This window comes from Chiroxiphia lanceolata, chromosome 7, assembly GCF_009829145.1.
Source record: "Chiroxiphia lanceolata isolate bChiLan1 chromosome 7, bChiLan1.pri, whole genome shotgun sequence".
Lineage (NCBI taxonomy): Eukaryota > Metazoa > Chordata > Aves > Passeriformes > Pipridae > Chiroxiphia > Chiroxiphia lanceolata.
In genome coordinates, this window is record NC_045643.1 from 15,318,946 (window position 1) to 15,340,417 (window position 21,472).

The window sequence follows — 21,472 nt, forward strand, 5'->3', positions numbered from 1 at the left end:
TAGCAATCAAAACTTACGGCAGCAAAGCCACTACAATTCATACTGAAGCGATTCACACTGAAGAAATGTTTCTGTGGAAAAGATGAACAGAATAGCCAGAAAGAAATTTCAAACAGCTACAAAGACTGTAACAAAAGCAGGCATTGTGGCAGTGGAAAACAAATTGCCAGCTATTGTAAATCCTATTATTTTCTCAGTGTGCCTAAATAGCATACTACCAGGACTCCCACTGACATTACTAGCATGGAAATAGAACATGATTGTGAATGCATTTTCAAAATATTATAGAAGCCAATAGGGTCCACGTTACTGTCTATAGAATATGCAATATAAGCTATCAAGCTCTCCCTCTCCTTTCATGTCAAGAAAACGTGTTTCTTACACAGAGTAAGTCTGATTTTTGGCAAGGCCTCTGTTTTACCACAATAAATGTAAATAAATACAAATAGTGCATTCACAGGTTTAAAAGATGTTTTTACCACCTGATTTCCATTTGACTCATGCAGTCTGCTACAGTTTTGACATGTTTCAATTTCATCACAAGGCTTTTCTCTACATGAGGCACGTTGTGAGGAAATGCAACATGTCACAGCCGAACATCGTATCCGTCTCTTCATGCTCACCCATGAACTGTTAGAGATGTTTCAGATCAGTTGTCTTGGATACAAAACAGGTGACACCGAGTGCTGCAATGACGCTGAGCAAAGTTTTCCCAGAAGATCTGTGAAAAAATAATGTTTTGCCCAAACCTGTCCTATCTATCAAAATTCTTTCCTTCTTCCATACTAAATTATTGGTTTATACATAGCTTTCAAAAGAAGTGAGAGGGTTTTTTAAAATCCCATTTCTCTTTTCTACTCTATAGTTACATTGTAAAAAGCTCAGTCACACTTCAAAAAACAAACAGTTCATTTTGCTGGTGACACACTGGGGAAGATATGTTCACACACAGGCATTTGTGTGTGCACACACATATTCTACACTTTCTACTCTAGAATAAGCTTGCATCAGAATGTTCTGAAAAGTTCCCAAGAGATTTACAAGCTTTAATGGTCAAAACAGTCTGAATATTTAGATTCTAAAGCAATCAGAAAAATAACAATTTTTACAATAAAAGCTGAAGAATTCAACCACTAGCAAGTACAAAGGAAGACTTGGGTTCACCAATACAATTGTAAATTCAGTTCTTACAGCTCAGTTGTTTTCACCGTCATATGGCACTAATTTAGATGTCCTCATTCCCCATGGGAATTTCACAGTGTATTAACAGATACAATTAAAAATAGTTTGCTTCAGATGTGTAACTTTTAAAAAAATAAGGCCAGCAAACTACTACTTAAGCAAAAATGGACATTATTTTAAATTCTGATTATTAACATACTCTGATATCAGTTTCTTACATGATCCTAGAAATTTAGATTTTTTTTTTCAGTTTTTTTAGCTAACTCTATGAATTCTATGGGAAAAGCAGCCTCTTAACGTTATTGTTTTGAATAGACTGATAACTTGACTGAGATATATGCTTTTTAGCTCAATGACTGTAGTATTTCATATTTACCCATCACTTCCAGTGTAGAAGCTTTTCTGTCACTGTAAATCAATTTAAAGAAATAAGTTTTCTGTAGTTGGGAGTATCTTGTGGGAGACATAAGTGGTGCCTTTGTGGAAAACTCAGTGCAAATTTCTCATTGTATAACTTGGATTTCTCAGCATGCGTATATAATTTGGAACATTTATTACAGTCCCTACAGCACACCTGAGGGAAGTACAAATGTTCACATGACTAGCAGCATGCATGCAGTACCAACTTCACAATAGACAGAGAAAAGATTTTCAGTATTTGAGGGGGAATAGATTTTAACTTGCCTGATAAAAATTTCTCCACTCTTTCAAGAAAGAACACAAATTAAGTAGCCTAAGTTTCAGGTAGCATGCAAAATTAATTGCAAAGCACACAGGATTAAACTTTTACAGCAGACCTTGCTCTTCTTTGTATTGCTAGAATTAAGAGCCACGTTATGCACATTTCACATCATGTTACACATTTTCAAAAAATACACATTTTATTGTACCTTCGAAGATTTCATGCAGAAGGAGTGTTAAATCTCATAATGCAAACTTCAGGAGATCAGGATGAATTTCACTGAGCAAAAGTAGCTGCATATTGCAATATAGATTGGACACACTACAGCTGAGTAAAACTTTAAATTTATGGATGGATTCAAAATAAATTACATGAGACTATGTCATACTAGTATTTCTAAAATCTTCAAACGAGTACCAGCAGTTTTCTCATACACCAGCTGCAAAAGTTAATTGATCTTACATTCTAGCACATCTCATACCTACATCTGCCCACCTGCAATTATTGCTTTTTAATTTAAAGCAAACAGAGAGAAAAAAATCCAACAAATGCAGAGTCATTATGAGAAATGTAAACAGTTCAGATGAGAGACAAGTAGTGTTTGGATTAGGAAGTGGAAAGCCACTATGCTACACATAAATGCAGTGCTTAGACAGTTAATGTATCAGGCAAATTCCAGCATCTTGGAAATGCAGACAAAAAAAGCGATGTAAATTGAACAACTGTGATGAATAATTGAAATCACACCCTCAGTGCAAGCTTTCCTGCATGATTTTCCGGCCTGACGCAGATTCAAATTTTATACTGTTTGTACAACACAAGCTTCACAGAACAAAACTAAAATTATTTCACATGGAGAATTACTGCACAATGTGGCTAAATGTGGAAACTGTTTTGCAGAACTTGCTTGTGTAATAGCCCCAGCAGTGGGCTTTAAACTTTGACTTCAGTCCTCTATTGAGGTAATCTAGTAAACAGCATTAAGAAGTACCTGCTGGAGACAGATGTCACCTGTTCACTTCCTGTTGTTTCATATTCATCCTATGAATTTGTCTGCTCCACCTGCAGCTTGTACAGCCTTGGTAGAACACAGATTTTGTAGAGGACATCATGAAACATGTGTTGTACTATATATTTGCTCCCAGCAGCGCACCTTCGTGATGCTGTCATCATCACTTTGTACAAGAAGAAAGGTATTAAATCTGACTGCTCAAACTACCGTGGTATTACTCTGCTCTCCATTGCTGGCAAAATCCTGGCAAGAATACTCTTGAACAGACTAATACCCACTATAGCAGAAGGGATCCTACCTGAAAGTCAGTGTGGTTTCAGAGCCAACAGAAGCACCACAGACATGGTATTTGTTCTCAGACAACTGCAAGAGAAATGTAGGGAACAGAACAAAGGTCTTTATGTAACCTTTGTTGACCTCACCAAGGCTTTTGATACTGTGAGCAGAAAAGGTCTGTGGCAGATTTTGGAACGTTTAGGTTGTCCCCCCAAGTTCCTTAAAATGATCATCTCACTTCATGAGGATCAGCACGGCCAAGTCAGGTATGGCAACACACTTTCTGAGCCCTTTTTAATTAAGAATGGTGTGAAACAAGGCTGCGTGCTCGCTCCTACCTTATTCACAATCTTTTTTAGCATGATGCTCCAAAGGGCCACAGCAGACCTCGATGATCAGGACGGTATCTACATTCGATATCGTACTGATGGAAGCCTGTTCAATCTAAGGCGTCTGAAGGCCCACACCAAGACCCTAAACCATCTTGTCCGGGAGCTGCTCTATGCTGATGACGCCGCCCTTGTTGCCCACACAGAAGCAGCTCTGCAACGTTTAACATCCTGCTTTGCAGATGCTGCTGAGCTCTTTGGGCTGGAAGTCAGCCTAAAGAAGACAGAAGTTCTCCATCAACCTGCACCTCAGGAAGTCTTCCATCATCCCCATATCACCATTGGCAAATCAGAGCTCAAATCAGTCCAACAGTTTAATTACCTAGGTAGCCTCATCTCCTCAGATGGTAAGATCGACGGAGAGATAGACAACAGGTTGGCAAAGGCATACAGTGCTTTCGGAAAACTCCACAAAAGAGTATGGCGTAATAAACACTTGAAGAAAAGCACAAAGATCAGTGTTTACAAAGCCATAGTGTTGTCTACTCTCTTGTATGGTTCCGAATCATGGGTCATCTACCGCCACCACCTGCGTCTCCTAGAACGCTTCCATCAGCGCTGCCTCCGTACAATCTTAAACATCCACTGGTCAGATTTTGTGACCAATACATCTGTTCTTGAGCAAGCAGCAGTCACAAGTGTAGAGGCCATGCTGATGAGAACACAGCTGCGATGGGCAGGGCACGTCTCCAGGATGAAGGACCACCGCCTCCCTAAGATCTTGCTCTATGGTGAACTTGCCACTGGCTGCCGCAAGAGAGGAGCCCCGAAGAAAAGATTCAAGGACTCCCTGAAACAACATCTCAGCCTTGGCCTTATTGATCACCATAATTGGTCCACTCTGGCCTCAAATCGGGAGGCCTGGAGACACAGCATCCATAACGCTGCGGAAGCCTTTGAGAACACACGCAGGATCACTCTCGAGGAGAAAAGGCAACGCAGGAAGAACCGTGTCTTGCGGAATACACCATCTAAGGAGTCTCTCTGTTGTGCCTTTTGCAACCGGATATGTCTGTCACGTATTGGCCTCATAAGTCACCAACGTGCCTGTAACAAATGTGGATAAAGCCTTCCCAAATCTTCGTTCGCGAAGCTCAGCCATGAATGAATGAATGAATATTTGCAATTTTTGTTGCACAAATTTCTTCATGTCTTGATGCTAATTTGCCATCAAAACAGACACAGTAAATAACAAAAAGAAAAAAAGAGAGAATTACATTTATTCATTACTGGTATATAGAGGGACAAATCTGTCTTATCAGTATAATAATCTTGTCACCTGACTTGATAGCTGTTGGTTCTTTCTCAATCCTAATAATTCTGAGGGAGTAATGAGACATACTAGAGTACATTTCCTCCTGTCAGCCAGCCAAAGGATTAGAGCTAGAGCTGCTACTCACTACCCAACCTTAGCATCAAAACAAGTTGTGGGGTTTTTTTCAAACTACAGTTTGAATTTGCTAATGACAAAGGGAACTCCCAGTGGGTGTGACAATCATGAGATAATCAGCTTTAGAGGATTAGAGGACCCCAGGGGGGTGATTAGCTCAGGTTGGCCAAGCCCTCTGTCATGAATTAATTCAGAAATGAATATTTGCATTCCAACACTTCATCTTAGTGTAACTGATTCCCAGCCTATGAATTTTCTTTTTTTTTAATGAAAAGCGAATCACATTGCACAAGACAATTGGCAGCTGTGGCTAATGAAATGTGAGATGATTAAGCAATAAGGATGTGAATTTTGTGTGATTTACTTCTGTCAATGATCTTTCAACAAAAAGAACATGTTCATTGTTATTTTTAGTCAGTCTTTTTCCTACACTTTTGTTAAATGCTTGATGGAATATTTTCAATTCGTTTGATTCCATGGTTGACAATCAAATAACTTTTCCTGCCATAATTAGCAATTATCAACTGTACAAAAATACTAAATGCTGTTGGGTTTGCATAATAAACAAAAAGCAGAAGTGATGATAGCAAGTTTGCTGAACTGCAAATGTGTCTTTTGTGCACTTGACAGCTATTTGGGAATTTGAAATGTTCTTACATACTTATGGATGCACTGGTGAAATGGCCTATATGTCTGACAGTTACATTAAATCCAACCAGGCAAAATTGTCGCCTGACACAGATTTAGCCGACGCATTTGATAAAATAGGCTGGAGGAACATAATCTGACAATGTAGCCATAATTTAAATCTGTTTTACAAAATAAAGGAAAACGATTATGTGCAATAAGAAACAGAAAGAGATTTGTATGGCTAACATTTTGCTCTAAGAGAGATCATTATATCTGTGGAGGATAATAGATGAATAGCAACCGTGTGGGCTGCTTAGTATGGCTTACCTGGGCACTCTCTCTCTTTGTATCCGTTTGCCTGCTGGTTCCACAATCTGCTCTTCAGTGTTGGCAATTTCTTGGATAGATACTTTTTGTAATCTACTTGTTCTGATCATGTATCAATTTCTATGTCTATAAAATGAAGATGATAGTGATGAACTTCTCTCAATACAGTGCTTCGAAATTTGGTCAAAAAAAGCATTAAATACCATCATTAAAGAATTAATTGTGCAGCTTTTCTTGCCTGAACTTACTTTTTTTCTTCTCTTTCCTGAAAATAAAGAATAATTCTGTTCCAGTACTGTCCTGTGTTCCAATCAGAAACTGCTTTTTAACTGAACAAAGATAGTAGTAGTCATCTTATAGTAGTCATTTCTGACTTTCTGCTTTATCAGTCCATTCTTCTGTCATATCCACCAAATATTACATAATCTGTTTATGAAATGATGCCTTTAAATTGTGTTAGATTTCTCTGTTACATTCTATGGGAGAAACTAATGATTACTTTTTTTTGTTTAATTGTCCTCATTGTCTGCCTAAATGCCTCAAAGCACTCAGCAAAAGCTGAATTGTTACTTCTTTACCAGTAGTGGCAATAGTCATAGCTGTAGCCCTGGTGACAGAAAGTCAGTAAATTGTGTAAAACCCAATAATTAAGCCTCTTAGACTGAGTATTAAATTGTCCTTTGGAATGTGAACCTGGAGAAATGAAAGGGGTAGAGACTGGAGTTGATGGGCTTTTGTGAACTTTCTTGAATTGTAGCACATGTTAGTCCAAAGCTACTGCTTTGTTCTTAATATTTGCATCTGCCTTGTTCCCTTGGAGCACTTCTGCACTTAATATGATTTATTAATATTTTAAAAGGAAATTTTAAGTGAGTTTCTATGGTTCTGTATCCCTGCTGAGATTCTTCACCCTTAAATCCTTTTGCAATCTGGTTTTTTTTCTTCTCCTATTAATCTCTCCTTGAGTAGGCTCCCACCCACTGACAAACACTTCCATGGGTTGTATGGTTTGAACACTGTGCCTTAAAAGCTGAAAGTCGGAGTGAAGTGGTGCAAATCTTACCTTATTGTTATATACTGCCATAAAACACTAAATATAAAAGAAATAGACTTGCAAGCACTGGACAACCTGACTCTAACAAAGTTTTAGAAGTAGTTCCAGTTTGATTTTAGTGGGTGCATAAGCACCTCCATAAATATGGCCCCAGAGACAGATGAAGAAACAACTCTTAACTGTGAAGGGTCTTACGCAATGGAAAACAGTCAGTAGTGAGGGCAACTTTATTGGTATCATTGCAGTTCATCCATATTCAATACAGCCCATTGCCAACAAAATTGTATTCTAAATTCTGCCTAATAACTACTGCTAAGCCTGTGCCCATTGGGACAGTACCTGCCTAAGGTCCACGTTGCCAGTCTCAATAGAGAGAGCAGAGGCATAACTGAATTCCTCCCAGTATGATTGCAGCCAAAACTGTCACTGTTTGGGATTTTTTCCCCGTAGTTACAGCCACAAACCCCAAAGAGCTGCTGTCTGTCAGAGGACAGGCTGCTGCTGTACACAACCGAGCAAGTAACGCTGCCAAACTCAGAGTGCTTTTCAGGGCTGCCCTCTGCTCCTTCAGAGCAGCCCACGGCTGAGCTGCTCACACCCAGGCACACCACTGACACCACGAAAAAAGGCTGGAGTAGGGGCTGTGAGAAATTGCCCTGTTTTTCACATGGGCTGTTTCTGTGCAGATGTATTATGTCAGAAACCAAGAAATAGGGGGACCAAAACTTAAAGGTGCAAACAGATGTGTCTGTCCAGCATGACATTCATACTGACAGAAATGTGGGTTGAAAGCGTCTGTGTGGACTTCTGAAATTCCACAAAGTGCCTTTCTGTATCTGCAGGTGCTGCTGTGTTTCAAAACTGTGGACCTTAATGTTTCTGTTTCGATTTTAAAGTACTTTGCAAGTTCCATTATTTCACAATTCTGATTCTTAAGTACTGATTCCCTTGTTGTATGGTGAACACACTTTTTTTTCTTTTTTGCAAAGCATCTTAAATGGTTCACAGTATACCATTTTAGGATGATAAACAACTCTGGTACAATATATCTTTGTGTTTTCCTTAAAAGGATAAAGGAATCCTAAAAATATTTAAAGCTGAGTTTTATCCAAATAGAAAAGCATTGGCTGCATCTAATCAAATAGCATGGATAATAGGTCACTGAATTGAATAGATTTTTCTCAGACCCTTAATGCTACCACAAGCACAAATGTGAAATTTCTGCTGCACATGTTACAGATAATGGATTTTCATCAGTCAGAGAAATATCCTTTCAGATACTGTATTACATTTACAACAACAACAAAGTTTTAATCTTTTATTAGAATAGAACTTATGGCATTTTTAAAATTAGGTTTATTCTGTAACCAACTTCCTAAGCTTAACTGGAAGGGTAGGTATGTAGCAGTAATGCAACAAACATGATGGAGATGGATATCTGGGTTTTGTGATGCTGTTTTGATCATTCTGCTGTTTGACTGCAAGGGCCATAGAAAGGGTCATATTCAGCACTCACTAAAAATATAAGAAATCTGGCTTCAAGTTAGGTTATAAAAATATCTATTCTGGAATTTGTATGTGGTGCTCTAAGTTTCTATTTTTAAGCAGTCACAGACAGAGGAGTTTGCACCAGCCAGTTGCTTCAAGGCATTGAGGTGTTGTAGTAGTGGAAGGGACCAACATCTGAAAGGCTGTGAGTCCTTGAATTCCTCAGCGTGGTCCACATCTTTTTACTGTGGTCAGCCCTCATTTGTGCTCTGGCTCTGTGTCCACCCTGACTCTCATATAGGAAAAATTTGACTCTTGGAATTTCATAGAGGAAGAGAATACAGAGAAGAATTGAAAAGACAAACACCCTGACTAATATTTATAAAAGCTGAGTTAAAGCTTCTGGTCCTCTGCAACAGGATCCAAGGTGCACAGTGTCTCAGAAAAATTCGCAGACAACCTGCAGCTGGCTTACGGGAGATAGATCTTAACTTTTAATACAAAGGTCTTAATAAGATGGGAGTTTACCAGGTTTGCTTCCTGCAATAGTACCTGTCAATATGGAACCCCTTTGCAAAACTTCTGTTCTCAACAAGGGGCTATAGAACCATGAAGAAAATGTCCTCACGTAGTAATAATAAAAAAGCCTAAATAATCCACGTTATTTTAATTGTCTGTACATTGTTTTTACTTGTCTATACCCTATAAAATTGATAGAAAGGTCTTCCAAGGACACCTTTTTAGCAGTAAAAAGTTCCTAACTTTGGATTTATTTTAACACTGTTGTTCTTTTCTTCCCATACACAAAATAGTAATTGGGTAATCATGAACACTTAAAATCCAGCATTTGACATAGCTCAAACGCAGATTAACTCGCATGTGTTTTTGTCGCACTTCTGTGTCCTGGTAAAGAAACAGCCAAAATTAATGTTTCACATTCCCAGAAGATTTTTCTTTACAAAAATGCAAGTACCAGATAGCCTGCTATTCTGTATGTAAATACAGAGCTGTAATTAATACATAATAAATTTAAAACCTAGGATACAGGGTCAGTTTCCAGAAGTCACCCAAATATATGAAATGATATGTCACATTTGTAACGTGAATGTTCCCACAACACAGTCATCTAGAGAAAAATGCATACTTGTTTTCACTCTGTAAAATTTGAGCATGTCCTAACTGATGTCTAGCATGGAAACACCTCTGCAGTGTTCAGTGCTGCTGTGTAATTCTGAGGCATTTTAGAAAGTAGTTGCAATATCTATTTTCCAGACATAAATATCTCATCCTTCTCACAGTAGCAAAAGTAATTCTCTTCCTTTTCAATAATAAGTGCTTGCTGACCAGTATTCTCCTTCCCCTCCTCAAAATAGAGGTTTTGGATTAAGAACACAAAAAGAATGACTTTGAATAATCTGTTCTAGAAAAAGCTGTATGGGAGATTTTTATATTTTTGAAAATGGTTGAAAAACAATTTCAAATGTTTCCTTCAGTCATAATTCAAAAAAACCTTTTGGGGCACACGCATCCTGAAAAATCTTTCAAGTAAACTTTAATTTATATATTGTACAGTAATTTCAAAAGACCTCCTATCCTTTCCCAATGTAAGTCTTATTTTAAAAAATAGAAGTCTTTGAAACTGTATGACATAAGACATTGCTAACAGCCAACACCCACTTGAGAAAAACAGGCTAATTCACCAACTGACAGCAAGGTTAAAAATGAGATTTGATCAAAAATTTTCTCCAGAATTAATTATCTGAAGGATAAAATTTTTCGAGGCTAGACTTTCTCAGATTGTTCTACATTTATTTTCCATGGTTTACTTTTGTGATGACAGTTCTATGTCTGTCCATTACTAATGTCCAAATCCCTTTTTATTACTTTTAGAAGGAGCAGAATTGCTGCAGGGAAAAAGCGTGGGCACAGAGATTCCTGCTCTCTGCTTTGCCTTGTTTGGATTAGAAGATGGTCACCTATTGATCTCATAGCTGCATTTTGGATGCTCCAGAGTGGAAACTTTCAATAATCTCTCCCTAGAAGAAAAAAAAGGGATTTAAATTGTCTTCTTACTTGGCACTAAGGTTTTGGTTTTAAAAAAAAAAATTCACACAAATTGTTTTCCTAATATCCATAAAGCAGATGAAGGTACAAATGCAAACTTTGCAGCCTAGGCTTGTCTTTAATATGTGCCTCTTAAAGGAAAAATCCTTTGCAAGTACATTTAATACTTGGGATTAAAAGTTTAAAGGTAAAAGTAAAACACAAGAGACTTTGTGCTTTCAATTCATAGCAATTCACAGAAACATATCTGAAAGGGAAAAAGAGGGGAATTTCTTGACAGAAAACAAAAACTGAGGTGAGACAAATTATGCTAAGACTCTGCATTATAATTAAAACTTCTACTTACCATGTCTCTATCCAAAAGCATACTTTTAAGAAGAAGTATTGTTTAAAGACAGGAGGTCATCTGGTTAGGGCTCAAAATAGAAACTCCTTGGTGAGTTTCTCGTTTTTAACTATGTCTCTACTGGTATTGGATGATGTAATAAATTCATACAATAACATTACGACTTAATTATTATTATCTCACTGATTTATACGATTTCCTTGAAAACAACCAGTGCTCTAAATTCTCTGAATGAATTTCAAACTTATTAATATTAATGAATTATACAAAAGATAGTTTTAGATCTTGCAATTATTCATAAGTTGTAGCAAAAAGATATCTTCAGAGAAAAAATTTGTATCACTCTAAATCAGCAAATAAAATCCAGGGAATTGAATGAAATATCTGCCATCCTATTGAGGGAGTCTGGGCACAACGTTGCATATCATGTTGCTTTTGCATCAATTTATCAATCTTCTTTGTAGTGACAATCTTGCTATTGGAATGAAGTGTGAATGTAAATGGCTTAAGTTCATACTGAACTTAATCTCCCTGGTTAACAGGAGCAACAGAAAAGACCCTGATTAAAACAAATAAACCAACCATTTTAACAAATATACAGTTAAAAAAAGTATGAATTTGAATATCATTGAGTGATTTTAGACAACTCTGGCATCTCAGTTTAACCCTCATTTTTTAAGTTAATTGCACATACAGCTTTGATTTTTAATGGTAAACTGCACTTTCTTTTCTTTTCCCCTTTGTTCATAAAATACTGGATTTTAGCTTATATTTCCACAGGAAATGTAGACTCTGCTAGCATAAAAGTCTGATGGCAGACCACGGATAATATTGTGCATGGTGTGGTGTAACCTGTTGTTAGCTGCCAGGGTGTTCTATTGGTATTCTAGTAAACTGGACCAAGTGGAGCCCATAATATGCCCAGCAGTATTACATTAACATCCATGTTCACTGGACAGAGGGAAGTTAAAGTATGACATTGATTTCTGACTGCTGAGTTGGTGGGCCAGAAGCTTTCTGGGAAAGAAAAAATATGGCAATGATCTTGTAAATCTGCAAGTGTTTACTGTTGTCATCACTAGGGAAAGCTTGTAATGTCCATCCCATACCACCACCTAATTGTCATCACCAGCTATCCAGTTTGCCTAGAGTTAGTATTTGCCTTGAAATATGAGATCACCATGGAAACTAGTTAGTGTGTGTAGTAGGGAAGTAACGTTGTTATTACAGCTTTCCAGTCCATGCTGTTACGTGTGAACAGGTTTTTGGATCTGCCAAATACTTCAGGTTCTTACACTTAGCACAGTTATGTTTGATCAGCAAAGGATGTTTGGTACTGAAGATGAGTTTTAGTATGATACAGTGGTATTTAGCCAAGTGTGAGATGTGTTATACTGGATCTCAGATAAGAAATAATCAAACTTCGGTAATAATCAAATAATCAAACTTCGACATCTTCAAGTTCAGTCCTAATCCTAACATGCTTAAGCAGGACAAAATGGTACAAACATGAATGAATATAGAATAGAAATTAGGGGAAAATGTTCCTAATTCTCATATTAGTGGAAATCTGGAAGACATTTCTACTAATAAAAGGACTGTTTTGAATACAGAACTCTGTTTCTGCAGGCCATTTATTGACAGTAATATTTTAGTGATGGAAGACTGGTCTTGATTAACTGAAAGCTTCCATCCTGTGTGACTAAGGTTGCTAACATGCACCTATGCATGTATTTTTACTCACCTGAACTATAAATCTGGCAATAAATCAGTGGGAATGTTAGTAGTACCATTGTTAACATGATTAAAGGCTGGAAGGATCAGGGCTTTGACTTTCTATAATTTAGTAAAAAGGTCTTATGAGTCTGAACTACTAAGTACCAAAAAAAATGCAAACAGTTTGTAAAGTCTGCTGTGGTACATGAAGAGAAGGCTGTGGTCCCACAACACAAATTAGAAATCTTGAGGAATGCCCTCAGAGTGTTTTGGACTTGTTTGCTTCATCCACCAAAAGACTGAGAGAACTTTAATCTACAAAGTTGTGCGTCATTTAGTTTTTCTTGAATTCTGGATTTCACTTGCACATTTGCCATGTGACTACTAGTATCAAGGAACAGAGTGCATATCAGTGTTTTCAGTCAAACTCAGATTTCACAAAAATGACTTAAAAGTACATCTCCCACTGTAATCACGCGTAACTTCTTATTAATACAGGTTTTAAGTCTGAGTAGATTTTAGAGTTGTAAAAAAGCACCTTCTTTATGTCTATATGAGTCAAGTGAATAATTCACCATGAATAATTTATAAGATGAATTGAAGTTCTTCTTTCATGTACCACCTACGTGAAACAATTTCATTTATTTTATTTTTTTTTTGTTTTTGTTTTTTTTTTTAAATTCTGAGTTAATATGCACATCTGAAAGCTTAGCTTCCTTACTTAATGATGCCTGGTCAAATAAGAACCATGTTTCTGTATCTTGAATTGATGAGCAGAATATAAATATTTTGTGGATGCAAATGTTTTAATTACACATTTTAAATCTGCTTTTGACAAACACTGTTTAATATGAAACCTGCTCTCAGAAGTTATTATGAAGAGTAACATGAATAGGATAAGATGCTTACATAAATCAAATACAACAGAATAATCAGAATCATCTCTCAATTCATGTGCAGGTATTTTTATGGTTAATCCTCTTTTGGAATAGCTATAGAGGAGGCACATTGCTTATTTTAAGGAACCCAAAGTACCCTCGAGGAACAGAGCTTACTGTGGAGTAAGCACAGGCAGAGAGCAGGTTTTCTGGCTCTGTGGTGCCCTTTAGGAAGGTCTCCAGAGAGCAGCATTATACGACAGAGAAAGCATAGCTGAGGCAATCACATTATTCCCCTGGTACATCAAAGACTGTCTCTGGTGTACAGGTTAGGGCAGTCTCAGTCCCTTTTTAATACATACGAACAGCTAGACCAATTCCAAGCTGCCCAAAGAAGGAAGTAAGAGCTGCCTCTCTCCTATGTTTGTACTCTGCACCACCTCAGAATGAATCAGGACCGTGACACATACTTTATAGAGAGCTTTAGACTCTTAATCCTATTTAAATTTTAATTTGAAGGCTTGTTATAATTTCTATAATTTGGGACATTAAAAACAGCTAAAGCATCTTTAATCATAAAAGGTGTTTTGCTCTAATTTACGATACCTGTGTTTTAAGCCCCACCATAAAGTGGATTGTGTTTGTGGGATGATATTTCACACTAAGGAAATATGATCCATCAGGAAACCTGTTTACATTAAAACATTTTGACAGCACCAGTAACTAAACCTGTTTCCCAGGTGCAGAGCAATGTTTTAGCTGCCCCCCTGGCTACAATACCATTCAGGTTTGTCTGTCTTTCTTCCTTAGCATCCACTGCAATAACAAGATAATGAGAAGACAGCAAAATATAAGGAGGGCTGGACTAGCAATTAATAATCTAAGTATATAATCAGAATGTTAAAATCTCATTTTAACTGATTTGTGTATTAGTTTTGTATGTCACTGACAAATTTCTTTTTGCGTTTCCATATGCTTGAGAAAGAGCAAATGGGAAATCATGGTACCAGCGCTTGCTGCTGTGACAAGTTATAGCCCAACATGATCATTTCTGACTTTGAAGTGTGAGTTGGCTCTAGAGCACGGCTATGCAAACCTTTTTATTCAGACAGCATGTGATTTTTTCTGTGAACCTTGGAATAAGAGTGCAAACAGGGCAAACCTTAAAAACCTGATAAACTCATGAAAGCATAATTTGGACAAGTACAAACTTGTGCCATGAAGCCGAGGATAAGATCTGTTTAACTTATATACAGCATAGATGAAATGCTGCTCCCTGTCTGACAAAATTCTTTTAACACCCCATGTCTATGCTAACTTGCTTCCTATCAGCCTCCGTCTTAAAAGCCCTAAACTGACAGGTTCATTGACATTTTTTGGGAATAACCAGTGGATTCTGTTCTTCTCTTCATTGACCAGAACAGCAGGCTACAGTGCTGCATTTCCTAACCAAGCATCTGAAATCTGTGGAGGAAATCTTTGGAAGCAGAGTACCAGGTATGAGTCTGCTGCTGATGCTTTAGCCAACATATAATTTTGGTATTCTGAAGACTAGGCCCTGGCAGATATAGGTATTTAATTCTTTGCTTGTTTCCACTGCATTGTCAAAGTCACTATATCAGAAGTGTGCGGCTCAACCTGGGAAATTTGGTTACGTTGGAAGGATCTGATGACCTCTGGCAGTGGGCTGAAGCCAGGAATAGCAATTCACCTGTGAGAAGTTTTGAGAAGGAGGAGGACAGTCACAGGAAGTCTGAAAAAGAAAGGTTTTAACACCACCCTATTGCACAGATAGATATGTCTGCTCTTTCCAATACAATATTTTCTATAGCTGATGAATGGACAATTTTCACCATTTTTATATATGCTTGAGAGCATAGATATCATGTGTTTAACTGAAGTATTTATCACTTAAAAACACCTTTAAAAATATCAGAAAGCTATAATTTTTGAAATACTAAATGTCAACATTATTATTCCTACACAGTTTATATGCAAATACATGCCTCCTCCCAGGCTTGAATTCACAGGAAATTAAATGGAACAGCTTCTTTTCCCTTTCATGTGGGTTTTTTTCCCATATTGTGATATAAGGTATTCCGCAAAACTGTCACTTGTACAATCTATAGTCCTTACAATACAATCTTAATTGTTGAATTAGAAACTCTGTATCTTCATATTCAGTGCTAATTCCAATAATTTCTATGGTTGCTCACCAGTTCTGCACTGTGGTCAGGAAACTATGTCTATGCCTGGTGCAAATGAGAACCACATCAAAGGGTATCAAAGGGATTTTTGAGTGTTTATTACTTTTTGTAAATACGCAAACATATACAAATATTTATTAGAAGCAGAAGCCACTTCCATTTTATTATAAGGGAAGTGATCTGATTTAGCACAGCTATAGCAATCATGTTTTCATACATATGGTACAGAAGCTATTTGTATGAAAACCACAACAAAGTGGATCACCTGAGACATTGCTCTTAAAAGAAAAAATATGATCATTATTCACATAGCTATTGTCAGAGGCCATAAGTGGGCTCTATATGTCCTAATGCCTCTACGTGATGCTCAGCTGAAGCACAGCACACTCATTTCTATCTGGGTTTCTAGGGTAAGAGGCTGCCTGGATCACCAGAGGACTGGCAGGGACTGTATCCTAAGCAGTGTAAGAAATATCTGTTAGGAGTTGTTGTAAAAACCTGTGCTACAGAAAAGTTCATAGTTTGCAACACTGACTTGTGTTAGTCTTACAGAACATCAGCTCTGTGCCATGATGTGAGCTAGTGCTGTATCTGTTTAATGTTTGTATACCAACAATCAAAGTACTTCTGTAACCATAGGACTGGGTCATGTCCTGTCTTGTTCTTCGGGGAATTAATTGTACTTGTTTTAGAGTTAGCTGCTAAGGAGATTAGGAAGGTAAAGCATAGCAGGGTAGCTGTGGTTGCATGGCAACTGGAAAGAACAGTAACATCTGGTGTTCTTAATTTTCTTAGAACCTGTAGATCTCTGTGCCATTGTATCAGTATTATTATTTCTACCACCATGCCTCATTTTTCCTATTTGTTAGTCAATAGGTAATGTCCTTGATGTTACCAGTTGACCTAAGGGCAAAATTAGATATAATACAGGATGCTGTGCTGTCAAAGCCAGCTTCCTAATTGCCAGGCACTGCTAGCCCTAGAGGATACTCTCCAAAGCAGCATAGAGGAAAAGGTCTATCCTCATATGAGGTTAGTCAGACAGTGCTGTTAGCTACTTGAGTGTATGGTGTATCTCCTGTCTGTTTAAACAGTAGATCTATTTGAAATTTTGTTTACTGACCTCCTGCAGGACCATTTCTTCCATTTTAGAAGGGCAGGAAGACCAGGCCATCTGTCACAACAATGGCATCTATAAGGAAAACTGCATTAAGCGTACTTTAACTCATCTTCCTTGATAATTTCCCCACTTGTGGCTTCGACTGCTTTAAGTTTTTTTCTGAAAAACAGAAGAGCCTTATTAAAGCAGTGCTTTGCTTCATTCATTATTAAAATAATGACTCAGTAAATGATGCGGTGTCAAGTGTAGACCAGACTGGTTTTGTTCAGCTACCTTTAGCATTTGACATCACTCACCCACCCCATGGCTTTCTTCAGTGGTTACTTTAAAATAAAAGGAACGACAGGGTTTTCCACAGAGCTTCCCACTGGGGAGCTGCAGGCATTGGGCAGACTCAGCAAGCGCCAAAGCACTGGGCTGATATGGAGCCTTAGAAAACGTCCTTGGCCTTGTTACGCCAGAGACACGATCTATTTTAAGCTCTCCTTACCTCTGTGTAGGCACCCAAACCAGCCCATTTCTAGAGCAAAACTGCTGGTTTCATCAAACACAAAAGTGGGGCTTTGGGGAGCAGAAGCTGCAAAGGAGGGTGGGTATTCTCCCCACACTTCTCAGCACCTCTCTCCTCTGGACCCACTGATCTGCTCAATGCCAGAGAGAAAATAAATGCCAAAAACATGGCAAAGCCCCTTTTTCGGCCTGAACACATTGCTGGAAAGATCAAGCAGGGACCTGTAGTTTTGTGAACATCAATAAGAAACTGTTTTCCTCAGTCAATGAACTTCAGTGAACCCTGTATGTGCGTTTGCTTGGCTGCTACAATTCTCATTGTCTCCCAAGAAGCTGATGAGAGCATTTTGAAATAGCTAACAATTGTATAAACATAGAAAACTAATTTCTTATATTTAAAAATATTGACTAGACTAGTAGATTTTATAACTGATGCATAAAAATTTCATTTTGCATATTCTGCCTTTAAAACTTCATTTTACAAAACTACCTTTGTAAATCCTCTTTTGCTACTTCCTATTCATCCTTTTGTTCAGATCTTTTTGAGACTCAGCCTAGATTAGAATTCATCATCTCTAAAAAAATGAGATGCTAAAGGTATTCTTTCTTCAATGTGCATCTCCAGCCTTTCTTGACAGGCTGTCAAGAAATATGTCTCTAAAAAGCCAGGTTAGATCCTCAGAGACAACCAGTGATGCAGTTCTTAGTATTACTAAGTATTGCTAAAACCCAGCCAGAGTGCACCTTATTGTTGCTGTGCTCAGTGATGTGACATCTGAGTTATTTGTTTGCTCTGCCATAAGATAGCATTAAGGGATATAATGTGAGCAGATCACTCATTTGTGAAAGTATTTATGGTGCTGCTTTCGAGGGATCATTCAATTTGAAAGCAGATGGCAAAGCATGGATATTCATGGACTACTTTAAAAGCTATCTTAGGTAAAATGTTCTCACACAGAGCAGCTAAAGCATGTAACAATCTGATATTTTACAACACTTATTACTTAATGTTTACATATATTTACAATAAATCTTCATAAATGCTACTCAAGCAAGAATTTGCTGGTACCAGGTTTTATTGTAGTATGTCCCATGAGTTATTGATCGCTCAGTCCCTTGACCCTGCAAATATCTACGGATGAGTTAAACAACACTCAGCTGAGGGGGCCTACTGTGTTCAGTGACACTGAGTGTTTGTAGCATGGCAAACTCTAGGAACGTGTGGCATGTGTCAAAATTTTCCATTACCTGGGGATTTGGAACCTCCATCTCATGGCAGCTAGAAGGATTCTAGCTCTAGGAGTGATGAGCTTGTCTGCTCAGAACTGCAGAATTCTTCTAGGGCGTTACTTTAGGCATCCAGAAAACAAATCTTCTAAAGATGATGTCCAAAGGCTTTCCTTTTCTGCAAACACAAATTCAGCCAAATATGAGTTAACTATTTCGATAATTTCATTTCATTCTTCCCCAACTACCTGAAGCCCAGCTTTCCATGGTTCAATGTTTAGAAAAAGTGGTAAATAAAAGTCTGCTAATTGCATTGACTGGCCTTTTTCATGGAATAGGGGATTTAGCATGTATTCAAATACCACAAACTTCTCAGCTTCCTGATAGTGTTTGGTATCCCCCATCCGGCACTCTCTAGGCTACCTCTTCCTAGGCTGCCTTCTGTCCTTCAGGAAACATCCACAAGCCCATTCCACACAGTTGTTTAGGGATCTGTGTACATTCACACAGCAATATCTCATATGTTCTGTTATCAAAACCCACACATTTAAGTTTGACATAAAGGGGAAAAAAAACCTATGAGAATGAAATTATTCCCTCAATAAAACTTACAACACAGCATTTTGATCTGCCTGGTTTAGCTGTGTTCACTTGCAGTTCTCTTATTCTCAGTTCTCTGACATTTCCGATACATCCCCATTATGTTGCAGTGCTTCAGGTGTGGGTTCTGTTTGGTGGGTCCTCGCCCCGTGTCCCAGGTGGAGCTGTTTAGGTTGTTACCACTGCCAGCTGTTTGCAATGAGGGCTGTGCTGTATTAGAGGAGCTGATGGGAGCACTGGGCTTTTGTCAGCTTTGTGAGCTTTGTGTAGGCCTGTTGCTGCAGGACTGGCAGGTAAGTTACTGAGGTTTTTATGTTACTGAAATTGCCAGGTTCTGGATGATGTGTAACTTTATGATAGAGGAAGGAATGACTGAAGCATATTAAGGTACTGCAACTGTTTCCTAAGCAAATGTCTTTTGCACGTCAGTTTTAAATTTGTTGGGTTTATTTCCTATGGCTGTATAGATATAGAAGTATTGAGCTGAGTGTGGGTCAAACTTTTTTGATTGTGGTCTGTCCTGTCTCTAAAAAATTACTGGTACTAGGGATTGACTAGCTTGAAGTTTGCTGAGTTGAATGCACTATCTGTGCACTGCTGGCATATTTTTAGATGTCAGGGAGAGGTTTTTATCCTTTTTAGTGTTTCTGTTGGGTCTAGTCTTGTTATAGCTCTCATGGTAATAAAAATTATTATTAGAGTATCCTGCTGCTTCTTTCTCCTGCGTCCACCCCAGTCTGAGTATAGTCATTTCATGTCAAAATTGAAATAAGCCCTGTAACTAAATGTGACCTCCTCACCCACTGTGGGCTGTGCTTGTTCTCTGGCAGTGCCTTTGGGAAGGGGCCATCCTGCAGACCTCCATCTAATTTGCTGCTTTATTTTCCAACTTTGTTTTCCTGCAGCCTTACAGTACCGGTCTCTTTAGTCTTTTTAGTTCTATAAATTAGACCATCTCTCAGCTAACAGTAAATGTGCTTGGTGGCATAGCAGGAACAGTATATGCTCTGGCAAATATCTTACCATAAGCAGTTCAAAGCCCGATGCAGAGCATGTACTTATATGCATATGTATGTGGTGTTTATTAAAATGTACTTGAATAAGTATTAATAATGGATACAATGCTAATGTTTGTTATGGGTTCTCAACCCACCGGGGAAAGTGGAGTATAAACTGCAACTTGAAACATTTCCCTGTTGGGAAATAGGTGGATTACAATTACTGCAGTGCGCTTGCTTTCTAGGAAAGCTATTAGTTAAATCTCATTAATGACATAAATTACCTGAAGGAGATAACACACATCTGAAAAATACTCTTCAATAGGTAAGCACTTGTGTCCAGCCATGTTAATAGCATAGCAAAGACTGACACTCTTCTTTCTGTCTTAAATACAGTAGTTCTCTTGCCTGTACTTGTAGAGAAGGATCTGTGTGGAACAGACCTGGGATTTTCTGTCTTTGTTCGCTTTGACTCAATGTGATTTTTGTAGAAAAAAGTTGGATGTTCAGATTCAGGTTTTCTGTAGTTGAAGCCTAGTGCTGGTGGCAAAGATGGTGTGCAGAGTTTGTGTGTGCTGTTTGGTTTAAATTATTTAAGCCTTGTTTTCACCAAGTTAATATCACTCATGCTTTGTTGTATGTGCTATGAAAACCTGTGAAGTATTGCAGCAGGATTCTTTCAAATTTTTGTCTGGCAAAAAGAATACTAAGGGGGCAAAAGTAAAAGCAACAATTGAAACTCAGCAAAACTTACTGACTTTGCACAATGTTGAAGCATGCAGTCTGTAGTTGACTTTAACTGAAACAAGAACACAGGGGACTATATTTAATTTAAACACCACTCATCCTAAAATAACTTAACCTGCAGAATGATTGCTGTGCAAACACTGTAATAATATAGCAGAGCTGTCACTTCAGTCAGTATTTAATAGTCTCTGGCCAATTTCATTATTAACACTTAAAACACTTCATGAAAAGTGATGAAAATACCAGTGAACCCTTACTGAAGTCTCTGAGATCCCACAGAACATTTTTGTAGCTACTCACTGACACTTCTCAAGGGAGACTGCAACTGATTGTGAGCTTGGGCAGTTAGCAGCAGATTCCAAAACTCCTCTGGTTTCAAGACTGCAACCAAAGTAGATGAAATAGGCTCCTCACAACTTTTGCCTCCATGCAATCTGTCTGGAAGCCTGGTAAGGGAGGTAGAATGATTCCTCCTGCTTTTGCAAATGATAGGGAATTATTTTTTTTCTTAATTTAAATTTATATGAAGACCGTACTGGTATATTGGACTGGCTGGAAGATATTTACTCTTGGGTTGTTCCTTTGCTATATCAAAAAAAGGACTGTAGCTGCAGAAAAAGTACCTACAG

At 38.0% G+C, this 21,472-nt stretch overlaps 1 long non-coding RNA gene across 1 annotated transcript in view; it reads left to right on the forward strand.

Moving 5' to 3' along the window:
* Positions 1-21,472, forward strand: part of LOC116789826 — a 220,180-nt gene that overhangs the window by 21,290 nt on the left and 177,418 nt on the right. The gene's annotated exons all lie outside the window — the stretch shown is intronic.